Raw genomic sequence first — 18395 nt, 5'->3', positions numbered from 1 at the left:
GGGCGCATTCTAAAAAGGTGGCCCCCATAAAATCTGGGGGAAGTCTCCCCTCAAAAGAACTTTTATGTTATAGTTTTCTACTGTACTTTACAATTTTACATTTTTCCTTTTCTTCTACTATTGTCCTTTGCTGTTCTTTTTTTCCCCTCATGTTTAGTGAGGTTTGGTTGGTCGTTATGCTCAGCTCTGATCTGGTTATTTTTTGTATTTTACGATGCATCATTAGGTTGCCGAAATTGCTTTATTGTGCAAGGTTTAATTACATGTTATATTAATAATCTTGATAATGTCAAATAATAACGTCAAATTTTGTTCATGGAATGTGAGGGGTTTGCGAGGCAAGGTTAAACAGAGAAAAGTATTTGCTTTACTAAAAAAGGAGAAAATTGATGTGGCGCTGCTTCAGGAATCACATCTTAATGATAGTGAGCATCTTAGATTGAAATATGGTTGGGTTAGCCAGGTTTACTTTTCCTCTTTCACCACCAGCAGTAGGGGTGTTGTAATACTTATAAGTAAGAAAATACCATTTAATTTAAAGACGTGTGTCAAGGACACACGTGGAAGATATGTTATTATTAAGGGAATCTTACAGGGAGAAGAAACTACTGTGATGAATCTCTACTGCCCTCCTAATTATTCTCCTGATCTTTTAACAAAAGCATTTTTAGAATTTACAGAAATAGTGTCATCTGTAGCTTTAGTGGGGGGTGACTTTAACTGCTTGCTCAATCCCCTAATCGATAAGCATCCCTCGCGTAGCTCTGCTTTAACAAACCAGGCCAGTGCCCTATCTGCGATATGTGATGAGATGAGTTTCTCGATGTGTGGCGAACTTTACACCCATCCGACAAACAATTTACATTTTACTCCCCTCCTCATAAATGCCACACTCGTATAGATTATTTATTTGTCCCGAAGTCCCTCATACAATATGTCTCATCTTGCGAAATCGGGAACATTGTTGTTAGTGATCATGCTATGGTTTGTCTGAAATTGACTACTGTTGGACATTTTGCAGGAAGCAGGAGATGGAGATTTGATTCACGCCTTCTAAGAGATGAGAAATTTGTATCTTATATGACCAGTGAATTTAAAATCTTTATGGATATAAATTCACAGTCTACTGAAGACCCCTCTCTACTTTGGCAGACTTCAAAAACATATATCAGAGGTCTAGTAATTGGCTACTCTGCCTCTAAGAAACGAAGGCAATCAGAGCTCCAGTCAAAGCTTGAGAAAGATTTAAAGGATATTGAGAAAACGTTAACTTCATCATCCGACCCATTATTATTACAAAATAAATGCGCTTTGCAAGCCGCATTAGACGCTTTGTTAACTCAACGGGCTAAGAGTGCTATTCTCTTTTCTAGACAGCGACTATATGAATTTGGTGATAAACCCAGCAAGTATCTATCTTACTTGACTAAAGTCGAATCAGATCCTCAAATAATCACCTCAATAGTTGATACTGCCGGTATTCGTTATTTTGATAATAAAAACATAAATAATATTTTCAGAGAATTTTACTCACAACTTTATAAATCAGATCTTCCCCCAGGGGCCTCTGTGGATATGGAACGTTTTCTGTCTCAAATAATTCTTCCTACTATTTCTGAAACTCAGAAGGTTGAATTAAATGCACCTATTACTAAAGATGAAGCCCTGTTTGCACTTAAAACATTACAATCAGGGAAGGCGCCCGGGCCAGATGGCTTGACTGGTGATTTTTATAAAGAGTTCCACCACGTGCTATTGGACCCTTTTTTGACTATGCTAGAGCATTCTTTTACATCCGGCCTTCTACCTCAATCTTTGAGAGAGGCAGACATCACAGTTATCCTTAAAAAGGGCAAGAACGCAGATCACTGTTCTAATTACAGGCCTATCGCTTTGTTAAACCAGGATCTTAAGTTACTTTCTAAGATACTAGCGCTCCGACTCGAAAAAGTTTTGCCTGTCATAATCAAGGAAGACCAGACGGGGTTTATCAAGGGAAGAAGTTCTAGCCACAATGTAAGAAGACTCTTAAATATTATTAATATATGTCAAACTCAGAATATCGAAAGTCTAATCATCTCACTTGATGCGGAAAAGGCCTTTGACCGTGTTGAGTGGCCTTATTTGCATCATATTTTACATAAGTTTAATTTAGGAGAGACATTTATAAGGTGGATTAGTTTGCTGTATAATAACCCTTTAGCTTCAGTTATCACTAATGGCTGTAGGTCTAACAATTTCTCACTTTACCGCTCGACACGCCAAGGCTGTCCTCTCAGCCCCTCCCTCTTTGCCCTGGCGATGGAGCCCCTGGCCACGGCCGTCAGGCAAGATTTACTAATAAAAGGAATTAGTGCTGACGACACTCAACATAAAATTTCTCTATACGCGGATGATATTTTATTATATATATCAGAACCTGCTTCAACTATTTCCCGTCTCATCAAACTAATTCGCCAATTTGGAACATTTTCGGGTTACAAAATAAACTTTTCTAAATCTCTTGCGATGCCTCTGGGGGCCCTCAGAGGAAGGACTAATTCCCTTGTACCTTTTCCATTTCGTTGGTCCCTGTCTGGTTTTGTGTATCTCGGTATCCATATCACCCCTATGTTTCACCAAATGTTTAAGGCTAACTACACTCCTCTACTAGATGTCATAAAAAGAGATTTACAAAGGTGGTGCTCTCTTCCCTTATCTTTGCTTGGTAGGGTATCTCTTATTAAGATGAACGTTCTTCCTAGATTACTCTACCCCTTACAGATGATTCCCTTACTTCTTTCAAACAAAGTACTGAAACTACTTAACAGCTGGTTGAGTGAATTTATTTGGAATAAAAGAAAACCCAGGCTTAAATTTTCCAAGTTACAGTTACCTACGTCAAAAGGGGGGGTGGATGTGCCTAACTTCAGATTGTATCAACTGGCATCACATTTGAGGTTTGTAGCCGAATGGGTAAAGGAGGATCCCACCTCTGTTTGGTTATGTCTAGAAAAGTTTCATACTCACTGCTCAATGCTCGGTCTTTTATCCTGTAAGAATATAAAGTCTGTAAGGACTTTGTGCAATAACAACCCTATAGTTGTTAATACTGTTAAAGCATGGTTTGCAGTGCGTAAGTTGGAGGGAAGATCTTTACTGACTCCTTTGCTTTCCCCAGTGCAAGGAAACCCTGACTTTGAACCAGGCATGACAGATACAGGCTATGATATCTGGACACGCCAAGGAATTAAAAAGATGTGTGATTTGTTTGTGGGATCCTCCTTATCCTCATTTGAACAAATTCAGGCTAAATATAACCTCCCTGGCTCTCATTTTTTTAGATATCTCCAAGTGCGAGATTTTATATTCAAAAAAACTACATTTGCTTCTGAAGCCTCTTTATCTCTAATAGAAAAATTACTACTCAAATGTCCAGTTAAGAAGGTGATCACTTCTTTTTATAATGTGCTTAACCAGACATCTGTCATACTGGCAGTCTCAGACGCAGCACTAACATGGCAAACTGAATTGGGTGTAGCTATTGATAAGGAGAAATGGGATGTCATCTGTAATCAAACAAAACGGATATCTGTCTGTAATTGCGCCAGGTTGTTACAGTTTAAAATTATTCACAGATTGCAAATATCTCCTAGCAAAAGACATAAAATGTATCCTCATACCTCTCCTGATTGCCTTAAATGCAAAACTGCGTTGGGTACATATACTCATTGTGTTTGGTACTGTCCTAAAATTCATTCATACTGGCAAGATGTTCTGGAAGATATGAGCGCTATCTTTGGAACTGCTTTGGCCTGTGATCCTGTCTCGCTGCTCTTGGGATATAGAGACAGTAAAATCAGTCCTGGTTCAAGCAGACTATATGATATTCTCACCTATGCTGCACGCAAGAAGAATTTCCTGTCGTGGATTAGCGACAAACCTCCTTCTAAAACATCTTGGCATAAACTCATCATGGAGCTCTTTCCTTTGTGTAGCAGTATGAGTTTACCTCGTAACTACTCGGCATTCTATTGGCCAATCGCTGCCACAGCCCCCTATAAATACAGGTAGTTGCCCTTCTGACTGTCTCTTGCTCGCTGGTGACGGAAGTGCGTCATACTTCTGGGTCACTCGCTCCGTGTTTTGCTGCTGCGTTTCTACAGGTAAAGTAGCGGCTCTGCTGTCTCTGTCCTCATTCCATTTGGTATCGGCCGCTGTTATGTTTACTATGCATTGAACGTTCATAGATCTCCGGTTGGCGGGCCAGTCCTTCACTCCATCGTTCAACGCATTTAAAAGCGGATGTTACTGAAAGCTGCCTGTACTGTTTGTACCCTTTGAGCTGCCTCCTCCTGGGTGATACAAAACGCTGCTTGATCGGTATGTAGGTTAGTATGTAGGTTATGTTAGATAAACTATAGTGTAGGATTTATTTGTTTGATTTGGGGTTAATTCATTTTTTTTTAATAACTAACAGGAACCGGGCTGGTTCAACGGGAGATCGACTTCAGTTGCAGAGTATTCATTCACTAGCTGCTGTTTTGCCTGGATTGCTGTTTGTTTAACGCACATTTTGAATATTGTACAATCAACCTTAACGTCATCTGATTTCTGCACGTCCGTCCTGGAGTGTTGCTTGCTTAACGTGTATATTTTGAACATTGTATCAGCAACTTTACTCGATCGCGCTACCTGCTCGTCCTGGACGGCTGTTTCCTTGTGTGTTTTGAACATTACGTACCAGCAACTCTAACGTCACTTGACCACTGTACAGCTGTCTCTTTAATGCAGATTTTGAACATTGTATCATCAACTCTACTCGATCGCTGCATGCCTGCCCTGGACAGCTGTTAATGTGTACGTTTTGAACATTCATACCAGCAATTTTACTCGATTGCGCTACCTGCTCGTCCTGGACAGCTGTTTCCTTGTGTGTTTTGAACATTACGTACCAGCAACTCTAACGTCACTCGATCACTGTACAGCTGTCTTTTAATGCAGATTTTGAACATTGCATCATCAACTTTACTCGATCGCTGCCCGCCCGTTCTGCCTTCACGGCCACTGGGCAATCACGGCCATTGGACACTCACGGCCGTACGTTTGACTGTGCGAGCCTCTAGTTTGACGTGGGCCAGTGTTTTAACTGGTTGAATGCAGTTGAAGGGGTTGGCTCTTTACAGTTATAATTTGAGTTAAGTGTTTATATTTCTTTTCTATTATTTTGTTTTCAATTTAGTTAATTTGTGCTTCTAGTTTGTTTCTTTATCAGTGATTTTGTTTCTTTATTAGTGATTCTAGTTTATCTCGTTAGATAAACTAATCCAGTTAATAGATTTATTTATATTTTGTTTTATTTTGTCTTATTACTGAATTTGTTTTCCTTGGCCAAGGTTTCATTGTACTTTAATCCATGTTTATTTTGTCTTTCTTTGTTTGAGAAGTGTCTTAGAATTGATCTTCTATTTTTTTGTGGACTGCCTTCTGGAACCATTGTTGGTTCTGGCAGTTTGGCTATTTTGTGATTAAGATTATTTCATTTTGTTTTTTTATTTAAATATTATATTGACTTTTCTTTTTCTGTTGAGTGAATCCCCCTTGATCGTGTGTGTCTGTTTCAGTTGCTGAGAGCTGAGAGAGAAGGTGGTGGTGTTGGTGTCTGGGTGGTGGTATCCCCCTCCTGCGTGCTGTGTTGTCTACCCCGTTTCCTTTGCTGTGTTCACTGTGTTTTTCAGTGTTTGTGTGTGTTCACGTGGTGACCTTTCCTGGGATTTCTTCGTGCCTTGTGACTCCTTTCTCCTCCACTGGTAAGCCTCAGCAGCAAGTATGAATGTGTTCTGAATTGTTTTAAATTATTGAATAAAATTTATCTCTTTTAAAAATTGAACTTCGTCTCTGGCTGAATTGTTTACTTACCTGTGTGTCCTTAAGTGAATCAATAGCAATTGATTGCAATTAGGAAATAAAGAATCATTCTCTGGGTGAAATTCCCAGGGTGGCGTAGTCGGTGTTTTTGGGGCAGGTTCCACTTAGACTATAACCTCCTCAGTACTGTTTGGCTCTCTGTATCGCCACAATTTGGCGTAGTCGGCAGGGTTTACAATTTAAAGCCGAGACGTGTTCAATTTTGTTGCATTTGGTTATTTCTGCTCCTTTGTGGTCCTGGGTGCATTTTGATTTGTCCAAGAGTGTTCACATTTTCTCTTTCTTTGTTCTGTGTTACAGGCAAAACAGCAGCTGGTGTTCTTTCTCCGCCTTCCTATCTCCTAACGGTAGAGTTTCCCCTTTATTGGGCAGGATCAGTATGGAGGGAGAGTTACAGGAGTTGAGGGACTTAGTTGAGCAGTTAAGAGCAGATAATGAGAGGCTGCGCCTAGAACGGGCTGCGGCCGTGCCTGGACCTAGTTCCGCACCCCCTAATGTGTTACCTACTGCTTTACCCGTGACTAGAGCCCCTACAACTGAGAGATTGGTTTTTGTGCCCCGTGACCGAAAATGTCCCATGTTTAGGGGAAGATCAGGCATAGGGTTAACAGAATGGATTGAGGAAGTGCAAGCTTGTATGAGGGCGCGCCATTTGTCAACATCCGATCAGGCATTCTTTTTGTTTGATCACCTGGAGGGAGAGGCTCGCGATGAAGTAAAATTTCGTCCTAATGCGGAACGTGAGGATCCAGCTAAGATAATTGCCGTTTTACAGGAGCTTTATGGTTGTTGTGAGTCCTACGTAGCTTTGCAGGAAGCGTTTTTCTCCCGTCGGCAACAGGAGGGGGAAACCCTGCAAGAGTTCTCCCTTGCGCTGATGAGTCTTATGACGTCGGTAAAACAACGCGCACCCGGCGATGTACCAAATGCCGAAGTTTTGCTACGCGATCAATTTGTTGAGCATGTACTTGATGGCGCCCTCCGTCGTGAGTTGAAACAGTGTGCGCGTAGACAGCCAGCCGCTACCCTGCTAGAAGTGAGGGCAGAAGCGATCCGGTAGGGGGCGTTAGGGGACGGAGTCATTCTGTCCCTTCAGCACTTGGTTTCCAGTTTGGCGTTCAGAGTGATCCTCGGTCGGTTGTTAACTCACCCCAAGTATCTGAGTTGAGTGAAATGCGAGAGATGCTAAAGCTGCAGCAAGGGCAGCTCAACCAGCTTACTCAAAGCATTGCCCGCATGCAGAGCTCTAGCCAGCGTGGTCGTTCATCTCATAATGGCCCCATAATATGTAGGCGGTGCCAGCAGCCTGGCCATTTTGCCAGGGAGTGTGAAGGAGAACGTATCCCTGCTCGTGCACCCTTTCCTTTGCCTGGCCCTCCACCTTCTAACAGGCAGTCTCGCCCTGCTCCGGCGTCGGAAAACTAGCACCCACCGAATTGCAGAGCCACAGTTCGGAGGGGGCAGATACTGGTTCATTTGCGTTTAATTATTTGGCGGAAACTTCAAAACTGATGTCATCTTGTCCACATTTAGATGTGTGTATGGGTGGGGTTGAGGTTCCTTGCCTGGTAGACACCGGTTCAATGGTTTCTACAATCACAGAGAGTTTCTTTCTCCAGCAATTCGAGCCATGGGGTCAAGAGAGGCTCCAGTCTTGTCACTGGCTGCAGCTCAGGGCAGCCAATGGGTTGGCCATTCCCTATCTTGGCTACTTGGAGCTTGACATTAAGCTTTGTGGTAAATTATTGCAGCGGTGTGGGTTGCTGGTAGTTAAGGATCCCCCTGGTGGTGTGTCTTCTCAGGTCCCTGGTATTTTGGGGATGAATGTGATTCGCAGATGCTACAGAGAGCTTTTTAGTCGGCATGGCTTGGCCATGTTTGACTTGCCTGTGGTCGCCAATAGTCCAGAATTTGTTGTGAAGGCGTTGCAAGGGTGTCAGCAGGCCAGCACTCGTTCCCTTGATGATGCAGCTGGTAATGTAAGAGTGCGAGGCAGGAAGGCTTGCCGGATTCCTGGGGGTGTGATGAAAATAGTCACTACCACATGCTCAGCGCAATATTCTGAGACTACTGTGTTGTTTGAACCCCTTAGCTCTGGCCTACCAGCTGGACTTCTTGCGTCTCCTGCCTTGGTTCGGGTGGTAAGGGGTACTGCTTACATCCCAGTGGTGAATGTAGGTACTATTGATGTGCTGCTTTATCCACGCACTGTTGTAGGTACATTGGACAATGTTTGTGTTGTTAGCCTGCCTACAGGAGTCACTGAGGTACCTTCAGGTGTGGCCATAGTGGCATCTCAGATTGCTGCTCCTACGGTACAGGATCAGATAGCTGTCATGGACTTTTCATCATTGTCTGCTGAAGAACAGGGTTCGGTAAAGTCCCTTCTTGGGAGATACAGCTCTGTCTTTTCTGCTCATGATGGAGACCTTGGTTGTACTAACCTGATTAGCCATGACATCCCTCTTTTAGACAATGTTCCTGTCAGGCAACGCTATCGGCGTATTCCTCCGTCTGACTATGAGCTGGTTAAAGAGCACATTCACCAACTTCTTGACGCACAGGTGATTAGGGAGAGTAGCAGTCCTTATGCCAGTCCTATTGTCCTTGTTAAGAAAAAGGATGGAACCCTAAGAATGTGTGTTGACTATAGGCAGCTTAACTGTAAAACCCGGAAAGACGCTTTCCCTCTTCCTCGCATCGAGGAATCCTTGGATGCACTCACGGGTGCTTGCTGGTTTTCTACCCTTGACCTGGCCAGTGGGTATAACCAGGTCTCAGTTACTGAGGCAGATCGGCCCAAGACTGCGTTTTGCACGCCCTTTGGGCTTTTCGAATGGAATCGCATGCCCTTTGGGCTTTGTAATGCCCCCGGCACCTTTCAAAGATTGATGCAACGGCTGTTCGGTGACCAACAAAATCAGTCCTTGTTGCTTTACCTTGACGACATTGTGGTTTTCTCCTCCACAATCCAGCAGCACTTGGAGAGATTGGAAGTAGTGCTGGGCCGTCTTCAACGGGAAAATCTAAAGGCAAAGCTCACCAAATGTGCCTTTTTCCAGAAAGAGGTGCGTTATCTGGGGCATGTGATTTCCAGTAAGGGGGTTGGCACGGACCCAAGCAAGGTAGAGGTGGTATCCAACTGGCGGTCTCCTGCTACTGTTTCAGAGCTGCGGTCATTTCTTGGGTTCGCCAGTTATTACCGCCGCTTTGTGGAGGGTTTTGCGAAGCTGGCGGCCCCGTTACACAAGCTTGTGGCACATTTGGGTGCCACCAAGTTTAAGAGAAGGGCCGAGCGAGCTGTCATTGAAAACTGGACAGAAGAGTGCCATAGCAGCTTTGAAGCACTGAAAGCTAGGCTCACCAGTGCTCCGGTGCTTGCGTATGCCGACTTCTCACTTCCATTCATTTTGGAGGTAGACGCAAGTCATGGTGGCCTTGGTGCCGTGTTATCACAAGAGCAATATGGTAAGGTTAGGCCCGTAGCCTACGCTAGTCGGGGTTTAAGGCCCACGGAGCGCAACATGGTGAACTACAGCTCTATGAAATTGGAATTTGTTGCACTCAAGTGGGCCATGACGGAGAAATTTCGGGAGTATCTGCTGGGCCATAAATGTGTGGTCTTCACTGACAATAATCCGCTTAGCCATTTGTCATCGGCTAAACTTGGTGCAACTGAACAACGCTGGGCAGCCCAGCTTGCGTCCTTTGATTTCGAGGTAAAGTATCGATCGGGTAGAAATAACAAGAATGCGGATGCTCTATCCCGCCAGTATCCTCCGGCCCCAGCAGATATGGAAGCTATGCTTCCTGGTACATCACTCCCGAAGCCTCTGCGGCAGGCTCTTCGGGAACCGGAAGCAATTCAATCTGCTGTCATGGCCCTGCCTCATCTCACCACTTCTGATATCTGTACCCTCCAGCAGGCTGATCCGGTTATTCAGGAGGTCTTAGTGTTTTGGAGACGTGAGCAGCGTCCCAACTTTGAAGAGCGTCAAAGGGCGTCCCGGCCCGCATTGACGTTACTTCAACAGTGGGACAGGCTGGTTGAGAGGAGTGGTGCCCTGTATCGCCGGGTGTTTCACCCGATGGCGCGGAAGTAGTCTTGCAGGTGGTGGTGCCTGCTTCCCTAAAGGAAGAGGTGCTTACTAAGGTCCACCAGGAGCATGGCCATCAGGGCATAGAAAGGACATTGGAGCTCCTACGCCAGCGCTGTTATTGGCCGGGTATGACCGCAGACGTGTCCAAGTGGTGTCAGGCCTGTGAGAGGTGTCAAGTTGGTAAGGACTCTCAACGTCCTAGTTCTAGTTTTATGGGGCACCTGTTGGCCTCACGGCCTAATGAGATTGTAGCCATTGACTATACAGTGTTAGAACCCACTGTGATGTCAAGTCACGAGGATCCACCTGAGAGCGGCATTTCATTCACTTCACCCATACCTCAAACTCGCCGACAACGCAGAAAGGGCCATAATAAGAAGCCTGTACCCAATACTGCTGCAGATGCAATTCTTGGTCTTTTAGAACACATGACTGTTCAATGATAATTGTTTTGTATGAAAAGTTTTTCTGTCCATCGCTGCTACTCTCAAAGTCACATGAGAGAGCAGTGACATGGGTCTTTGTCCACACATACAGAGAAGCTATTGTATCTTCTGGGGGGATTTCCGTTGACTGGACAGTCACGCAACTACTGATAAGAGTGTTAAGACATTTGCTGGGATCAGCATCTGTACATGTGATTTGCCTTACAGTAAATATGACGAAAGGTATTCGAATCTGGATTATAAAAGAAAGGAGCTGGAGACGGATAAACTGCTCATCCTTGCAATCTCCAGCTTGGGAAGCCAGCAGTTCCTGAGTGCAAGAAGCCTAGCTAATATTACTCTGTTAGTCTAAGTACTCTATTATATTCTGTAACAAGTATTCTTTTCATTTTTGATTCTTTTAATAAATATTGTTAAACATTTATTCAAAATCATCTGACTGGAACTTGGAATTTTTGAGTACGTCTTCACCTTTTCTTTCCTGGATCAGGACGATCTTAACCGGGGGAAAACTACAGAGGGTGAGCATGAATTCTGATATGTGAATAATCAGTATGCACTGTTTGATTGATTGATACGCCTGGCTAAAGAAACAACTTATAACAGGGTTATTGTTGTATAGCAAGCACGGTTGAAGAGTACCTAAAAAGGTAGACTTATATTACGAAGGGGACATTTATTATATTTATAAATCCTTATTATCTTTATAATAAAATACAAATTTGTAGAGACTGATCACCTAACTCTTAAAAGTACGACTAAAGGATAGGCTCTTTAGATATCGCGGGATTATTTATATGTCCTGATAGGATGTAAAATAATTTGGAACGGTATTTCATCGTATAAACTTTTACATGGGGGCTCGTGTCGGTCTTTAAAGAATAAAACCCGGAGCAAATGATGAAAGAATTTAATCAATCAAATTGAATGACCCACAAACCTTCGCAAAAATAAATAGAGGACGCTCTATTAAAAGAAAAGCGAATCCGCGCGGCAGAACCAAAGAGTATCTGTAAAAATATTGAAAAACAATCCCGTAATAGAGGATAAAAGTTTCCTAGTCTGCATTTCCAAAAATAAAAAGACCCGAAATGACTCAAATGGCTCAAATAGCACCAGATTTAAATGTGTGCCCAACTCCTCATCAGGAATCCATATACCGTATCACTGTAACAAAACGTGATAATTTCCAAAGGCTGAAAGCAGCCAGAGAGAAAGATGAGGCATGGTATATTGGAGATTATGAAATAAATAATGGACTAGAGTTCATCTGCACTTCGGCAGCAGATGTAAGGGCCATTATTGGCCGAATTGATGACAATAGGATGAAAGGAGACAGAATTAAAGTTCTTTTCGAGCCAGGGATGGAAGTAACATACAAGCCAACAACAGATTCCAGTATAGAAGTATACTATGGTAAAATGAGGGTAATGTATGATGGTACAGCAATGCCACAGAGAAAACGCAGGGATTCCAATAATACAGAAATTTATTATTCAGATGTAGAAAAACCTGGCCCTAGCCCTCAGAAAAGACTAGACTTTCAAGAAACTAGTCCAGGACTCCAATATATACCACTAGCAAAAGAATTGGTTCATACTTTAAATAGTATGAATAAAAAAGACCAGACTAAAACTAGAGGTGAGGATACAACCACCGAGGGTGACGACACTGAATGGGATGGTGAAGAAAGTGTAGTGTGTCAGTGGGACGAACCCATCCCACAGCGAAGTAGAGTTAATCAAAGAAATTCAAGACCATTGTCTCGTGAAAGAAAGAGTAGTAGTTATGCTAGAGAACATATAGATCTTGCAGGAAGAAAAACTCTAACAGCACCAGGGCATAATCTGAAAGAGAAGGTCAGAAGGGAACCTGAGTATATGCAGAGAATTTTCTTAGCGGCTACTGGACCGACAGCTGATGAGATTTTAGACATGCCGGACACAAGCCTTAAAGCTAAACAAGATATGCTTGCAGAACAAAAAGACTCTTGTCAGAAAGCTCTGTCATTATTACTGCGTTTGACCCTATCTGAAAATAGAGGAAGAAGTGGTAGGGATCCGATTATGGGTGACATATTTGAACTCAGAAAAGAGGTTTTAAAGGAATCAAAAAACTCTATATATTATAGGAGACCTTTACCAGAAATTACAACTAAGACTGAAATAGTGCAAAAAGATGAAATGTACTCTGAGGCAGAAAGAGAAGGACGATTGCCCAGAGGGGGACTAGGCATAAACTTAGCTGAAATAGCAGCCTCGTCAGTGAAAAAAGAAAAAATTATCCCTCAGAATAGGGGGGCCGATAGGGAACAATATGACTATTGTGATGACTCTGTATCGAGTGTGTCTGTCTGCTTAGAGCATGACTTTGACCAGGGCTCGGAGAGAAAAAATAGATCGAGAACTAAACATACTATAACAGCTACTGAGATAGGAATGTTCAATGGAATGAAGTTGGATCCGAAAGATAACATGAGAAGCTGCCAGAAAATAGTGCAGCTAGGGAAGAGGCTTAATATCAATGATGAAGATATAGAGCTGATGATTAATCAACTATTGGGTCTGAATATAGGAATTAATGATGTTTCTCTACATCAGAGGAACATTTCTGGTGAAACTAAAAAAGAATGGTACGAGAAAAGGCTGAAAGAAATAAAAAGCACAGGGTTACTGCTATTCTGCAAGAATAGGGCCCTTGAGGGAAAGAGCGCATCAGAAACTGTGGAAGAACTGTTGTTGTTTGACAAAGATCTCCCAGGTCTAAATAACTTAAAATCTTGGGGTTATGAGACTAAATGGGACGAGTTACAAACTTTTGCTGTGAGGTATGATAGAAGAACCAAACAGGAGACAGAGAAAAAAGGCAGTCAAGATTTAAATTTCCAGGGAAATAGCAAACAGCAAGGTCTGAGACGTTCAGAGAGACTTAAGGCTCGAGGCCGTGATGGTCAACAGGGGTCCAGATTTTCTGGGCAGCAGAAATCTTACAGGGAGGAAAGAGACCAATTTGGACCAGCAAGCTTTCAGAGAAGAGGCAGATCTCAGAGCAGAGGAGTGCAGAGAAAACCTAATTGGGAACAAAGACCTCCATTGACAAAATATGCAAGTAAGCAAACTAGCTCCACGTATGTTTCTAGGGATGAATGGGACAAAATGACTCCTGAGCAACAAAACAAAATCAGAGAACAGAGAGCTAAACAGAAGATGACTGTAGAAAAAACATCCAGTGCTGGTCAGTCTAAGCCTAAATCTGTGAGACTTAACATGTCTGAGCAAAAACAAAAATAGGAAATCCTTAAAGGAAAAGCGACCATCCAATCTGAATTAGTTAAAGAACATGAAGGTTTCTTTTATATTGAATACAATGGTAGAACGTTCATTCTTGATACAGGAGCTGAGATTACCTGTCTTACTGACTTACCTGCAGATGCCATAAAACAAAAAGGTATGATGAGGGTATACAGCTTTAATAAAACTCAAGGCCCGATTGACACAGACTGGTATTTGTGGAAGGACATAGCCATTATTCCTAATCAGTCAGAAAACCTGATGACATTGCAAGATGCAACTAAAATTGTAGGTAAAATTGATAAAGAAATAACAGTTAGATGGATGAAAATGGTCGACCTTAAAAAGGAAATTAATAGAATGGTACAGGAAACCATACTTGATAAAAACAAATTGAGAGAAATCCTGGAAAAACATAAAGGTGGAGCCGCTAAATTTAAAAATGATGTAGGCCTATTAGGTAAAGAATATGAGTATGAAATAAAGGGAGGTGTGCATAAACCACAGCGACAATACCCTATTAATAAAAAAGCTTTACCTGAAATTGAAGAAACTATTAAAGAATTAGAAAAATTAGGTGTTATTAAAGAAATACAAAATCCGATCACTAATTCTCCGCTGCAAGCCGTCCCTAAACCAGATAAAACTTACCGGGTCGTTAATAACTTCAAATCTTTGAATAAAGTATCAGAACCGGATACGAGGTACTTAATTAATGCAAAAGATATAACCAATGGTTTACCTAAGGGTAGAATATTAACTAAAATTGACTTAGCAAACGGTTTCTGGACAGTTCCGTTAACTGAAAATAGCATGGCTAAAACTGCATTTACCTGCCGATCGAAATCGTATTGTTATACGAGATTGCCCCAAGGCTATAAAAATTCCCCGAACGCATTTCAATCTATCGTGGTCACGCTAATGACAAATTTACCGGTGACAGTTTATATAGATGACCTTTTGATCATAAATGACGATCCTGATGAACACCTGAAAATCGTAGATGAAGTATTTACTAGACTAATAAATGCGGGTTTTAAGCCAAGTTACAAGAAAATCGAAATAGGTAAAGAAGAAGTAGATTTTTTAGGCTTTGCAATGACAGGAATGGATCGTGGACTCTCAAAAACCACCAAGGAGAAACGCCTCGGTTACGACTGTAACCTCGGTTCCCTGAAGAGGGAACGAGCGTTGCGTCGAGAATGACGCTATGGGGAACGCTTTGCGTGATGACGTCTTGAAGCACATGTAAAATCAGTCCAATGGTGTAGCGGGACGTCAGAGGCGGGTGACGTCACGTACCAGGAAGCTATAAAAGCCGGCCCGAAACAGAAAACGAAAGCTTCGTAAAAGTCTGAAGTCGAGCTGACAGGCATGAAGGAGATATGGCAAGGCGACGCAACGCTCGTTCCCTCTTCAGGGAAGCGAGGTTACAGTCGTAACCGAGGCGTTCCCTTTCAAGGGAACTCCCGTTGCGTAGAGAATGACGCTATGGGGAACGTCTATACCAACGCCTCCATAGCTACGAATGTCTGTCCTGTGTGTAATCTAATAGAGCAGCACTAGGATGACAAAACATGAGACCCTGGAGCAGAGTCTAGATCCAAAGAGTAAAACCTGACGAAAGTGTGCGGTGAGGACCAGCCTGCCGCATCACAGACATCCTGTAGTGAAACTCCTGAAATAAGGGCCTTAGAGGCCGCCATACTCCTTGTAGAGTGCGACCGGACAGCCAAAGGAGAAGGCTGCCCAGCCGCCTCATAAGCAAGTGAGATAGCCTCGACCACCCACTTGCTCATTCTTTGCTTAGACACCGGCCCTCCCTTGTTAGGGGAGCCAAAGCAAACAAACAACTGATCACTTCTGCGCCACAGGGCAGCTCTGTGGACGTAGGCGTCTAACGCCCGAACTGGGCAAAGCAAATTATTAGCCTCCTGGTCCGCATTCTGGAAGGGAGGAGGACAGAAGGCCTGCAGAATAATAGGTCTGGCCACATTAGTGGGGACCTTGGGGACATAACCCGGTCTGGGATGGAGAAAAGCTTTCACCATACCCGGAGCAAACTCTAAGCAAGACGGAGCAACCGACAATGCTTGAATATCCCCAATTCTCTTAAGAGAAGAAATGGCAAGAAGGAAAATAGCTTTCAAAGTCAGAAACTTTTCCGAAACCTCCTCAATGGGCTCAAAGGGGGCCAGGGACAGGCCTTGTAGAGCAATGGACAAGTCCCATGGCGGCACCCTAGAGCGGACTGCAGGCCTCAGCCTCCAAGTGCCACGAAGGAAACGAGATACCAGAGGGTCCTTCCCCACAGACATTCCACCCAAAGGAATGTGGTAAGCACCTATGGCCGCCACATAGACCTTTAAAGTGGACGGGGTCAGACCTGCAGTGAACCGGTCCTGCAGGAACTCCAGCACTGTACCAATTGGGCAGTGGACTGGGTCCAACCGACGGTCACTACACCAAGAAGTGAATACTCTCCACTTCAGGGCATAAAGTTTCCTCGTGGAGGGAGCTCTGGACTGTAGAATGGTCTCAACAACCTCAGTTGAGAGACCTGACTCTATGAGCTGGGCCCCCTCAGAGGCCAAGCCCACAGGTTCCACAGTTCTGGGCGGGGGTGAAATATTGAGCCCCCTGCCTGGGACAGAAGGTCTCTCCTGACGGGTAACTCCAGAGGATGCCCGTCGAGGAGGGAGACCAGATCGGGAAACCATACTCTGCCCGGCCAACGCGGGGCTATTAGAAGCAGGCAAACCCGGTCCCTGCGAACTCTCTCCAGAACTCCCGGGAGCAGAGCAACTGGGGGAAAGGCGTACAGACGTAGCCTCGGCCACGTCTGAACCATAGCATCCAGTCCCAGAGGAGCTGGATGCGTGAGGGAGAACCAAAGTGGACAGTGAGACGTCTCTCGAGACGCAAACAAATCCACTTGTGCTTGGCCGTACTCCCTCCATATCAGCTCCACCACCTCGGGGTGGAGCCTCCATTCCCCGGGCCTCGGCCCCTGCCTCGACAGAGTGTCTGCTCCTATATTCTGAACCCCGGGGATGTAGGCTGCTCTGAGTGACAGCAACTTCCCCTGGGACCACAAGAGGATATGGCGTGTCAGATTTGATAATGGGCGCGAGCGCAAACCCCCTTGGTGGTTGATGTAGGCGACTACCGACGTGTTGTCCGTATGCACTAACACATGGTGTCCCCTGAGGTCTGTGACAAAGCTCCTCAGAGCCCGGAAGACAGCTAACATCTCTAGGCGATTGATATGCCAGGAACGATGATGGTCTTCCCACAGACCTTGAGCTGAGCGACCCTCCAGGATCGCTCCCCAACCCGTGAGGGAAGCATCCGTCGTTAGCAGTCTGCGACGACAAGAAGCTCCCAACACTGGGCCCTGGGACAGGAACCAAGGTTTCTTCCACATAACCAAGGCACGTAGGCATCGCCGCGTGACCTTGATTGTGCGAAATGGGTTGCCCCTCGGGGAAAACCCCCTGGTCCTGAGCCACCACTGCAGGGGCCTCATGTGCAGCAGTCCAAAAGGTATCACGTTGGAAGCTGCTGCCATGAGACCCAACAGTCTCTGGAACTGTTTGACAGTGAGTAGCTGGCCTAGCTTTACACTTTTCACAGCTGCAAGGATGGACTCTATACGTGGCGGTGACAGGCGCGCCTGCATCGACACTGAGTCCCAAACCACGCCTAGGAAAGTGGTTCTCTGGAGTGGAGAAAGCACACTCTTCTTGGCGTTCAGCCGTAACCCCAGCTCTTTCATGTGGGCGAGAACAACATCTCGATGTTGAACCGCCAACTGATGCGACTGAGCTAAAATCAACCAATCGTCGATGTAGTTCATGATGCGAATCCCCTGAAGGCGCAGAGGCGCCAGAGCTGCATCCATACATTTCGTGAAAGTGCGGGGTGATAAAGCTAGGCCGAATGGAAGAACACGATATTGGTATGCTTTGCCCCCGAAAGCAAACCTCAGGAACTTCCAATGACACGGACGGATGGAAATATGGAAATATGCGTCCTTGAGATCTATCGTGACAAACCAGTCCTCGGACCTGATCTGTGGCACGATCTGTCTCAATGTCAACATTTTGAACTTGAGCTGCATGACTGACTCGTTCAGAACTCGAAGATCCAAAATGGGACGCAATCCCCCGTCCTTTTTTGGAACTATGAAGTACCGGCTGTAAAACCCGGTTTCCCTGTCGGAGGGAGGTACATATTCTATGGCCCCTTTCTCTAACAGAGTGTTTACTTCCTGTTCCATAACCAGAACCTGCTCGGGGCCCACCACTGTGGGTAGGACCCCCATAAACCGAGGTGGGCGTTTCTTGAATTGTATCTGATACCCTTTTTCTACGGTCTGCAGGACCCAACGAGAAACATTTGACAGTAGCTTCCACGCTGTCAAAGATTCTACTAGAGGTACCAGCCTCTCGAGACTGGTTTCTGGATTTTGTTGTTGTTGAGCAGTCAATTCGACGCCCTGTAACGGCGCACCGGCAGGGAGCGACCGAACAGACTGCTCTAACACCCTCCTCGGAGGGGGCGGGCATCCCGAGGCCACTACGTTTCCGGGTGGTCCTTGAGATATGTGCTCGCCGGAGACCGCTGCGCCCTGTAACACCGATGGCGGC

The sequence above is a fragment of the Abramis brama genome (assembly GCF_963993115.1).
Source record: "Abramis brama genome assembly, chromosome: 3".
NCBI classification, from domain to species: Eukaryota; Metazoa; Chordata; class Actinopteri; order Cypriniformes; family Leuciscidae; genus Abramis; species Abramis brama.
This window is presented reverse-complemented; position numbering follows the sequence as displayed.